Below are 2250 nucleotides of genomic sequence, written 5' to 3'. Positions count from 1 at the left end.
GTTCCTTTGACAGGGACCATGTAAATTAAAAGAATTAGTCAAAGACAAGATGCTTTAAACCAGACTATAGCTCTCAGATCTCCACCTGCAGTACCCAAGACATCCAAATATAAGAATGAACCATTAGCACAAAACAATGCAATTACAAAAAAGGTACAATTTTTTTATATTAAAAAACAAGAGAGGGATTGAAAAACAGAAATGTACACTTCTTCAACTCTACTCTTCAAAATGCTCTGTTGTTCACCTTTGGGGGCATCTCATCAGAGGTCGCCACAACGAGTGGTTTGGCAGAGGTCTTTTAGGCCGGATGCCCTTCCTGACACAACCCTGTATTATGCACCAGCATGAAGGGTCTCGCCTAAGGACCCACACTGGATTTAAGGCCGTGTCCCACACTACCTGCACTATGCGCATTTTTAGGTATATAATTTCAGTCTTTTTTCATACATACGTGATATACGTCATTCTTGAGTGTTTCTTGCCTTCGTCGATGTGCAAATGGGTTTCGACCGACGGGTCTTTAAGTGAATTCGGTTTTGAACTGTTCAGAATTTTATGTAATCTATTCCCAATTATTACGTAAATCTCACGCAATTATACAAGACTTTTGTGAGATGCATACGCAAATGTGTGTCTTTCCACGTATGTCTAACAGACATTTCACGCATGAACCACTGATGTATAACTTTTAGATCTTCTATAAGGCGCATATATCCCGTTCAAATTACATAATTGACGCACATATCACTAATAAATTGCAGATAAACAGCACAATAATCACATGGTTCATGTTCTACATTGATGTACGTGTTCTCTGCGTGGTTTATTCCTACTTCTTCCATGGTTTTAACATGGTTCATTCCTGATATATGAAAATTTCACATGAAGACCATGACTTTTCACACGTATGACCAATTTTCCTCCCTGCCATTATGTACATAATGGAACTGTGACACAGCATTTGGCTCATCACACCCTGGGAAATGAATGCAGGTTTCCCTCATCCCAGTCAGACAACTGAGTCCCCCTATAATTTAATAAAAACGGTTCCACTTTTTAAAATACTGCATGTTTAATAATGCTGACATGTCTGTTTTGTTAAAGATAATTGTTTTGTTTCTATGCTATACATGGTTTTCTAGTTTTTGCATAATTTTAAGTTTGTTGGCAGATTTACAGTTTCAATCACAGATTTAAAGGAAAAAGCTGACTGAGCCTTGAGCGTCTTTCTGTTAGGTCACTACACCGGTCATTAGATGCTGACCTTCTGATGTCAACATGGCAAAGGTTTTGAGTTGTGGACAAGCCATATTACTTATGATCTTAAAGCTGTAAATTAGCAGTTTGTAGAATGTTGTCAAAGCTGAACATTTGATGTTTGGTCAGTATTTTTCAATGATTTCAACTAAAAAGCCTTTGTGCTTGTTTACAGACAGAGAGGCTTCGTAGTCGTCTTCTTTGCTTGAAATTTGCATGAAATACCAAAAGTTAAAACAGACATTATCATTGCATTTATTTAGGCTTTCCCTTCCTGGGTTGTTCATGAGTTTTGCATGGACCTAAAACTTGACAGATTATATTTTAATGCGTTACAGACATTTTTTAATTGACTCTTGAAGGTTAAAGCTGAATCCAAATCACACTGAGGTATCTGAATTCATTTACATTTTTAATAATTTCCGTCTTAACCATAACTGGAGGGTAAGTTTTGTGATTTTGTTTTATTGAGAAGCACATTGTAGATGTTTTTTCCGCATTTAGGGTCAAATAGGACTCCTGCAACCAATTAGCAATTTAGTCTATTGTCCCCGATTGTTTGGCTGCCACTTGTTCAGGGTCCTTTCCATCTGTGCAGATGTAGGTTTTTTTTCAACGTTTCCAGCATTTAGTTTGACAAAAATCATCTTGTAGTGACCTTTTTCTTTTGATTAATGCTTGTTTTTAATAATTTCATGACTGAAATGGAGCTAGCTGAAATTGTTGGAGTTCCTTCAGGTGCTTTTCTGTGTTGAATGTTTATTTTACGAGGGGTTCCTGAAGGCAGCATCCTCTGAAATCGCTACTTTCACGATGGATGAAGGTGAAATTTGAGACATGATCGTTTTTAGAGGCCTGTTTGGGTCTGAAGTGAGGTAAACCGCCATGAAGTGACCGACAGCGGTTCCTGGTTGTGACGTGTTTCTCCCTCTGCTGGTCAGGGGCTGCTTCCTTTACAGCATGAAAACGTCACAAAGTTGACACAGACAG

This window comes from Oryzias latipes, chromosome 22 (genome assembly GCF_053564925.1).
Source record: "Oryzias latipes strain Hd-rR chromosome 22, Olatipes_Hd-rR_3.1".
Lineage (NCBI taxonomy): Eukaryota > Metazoa > Chordata > Actinopteri > Beloniformes > Adrianichthyidae > Oryzias > Oryzias latipes.
Note: the sequence above shows the minus strand (reverse complement) of the source record.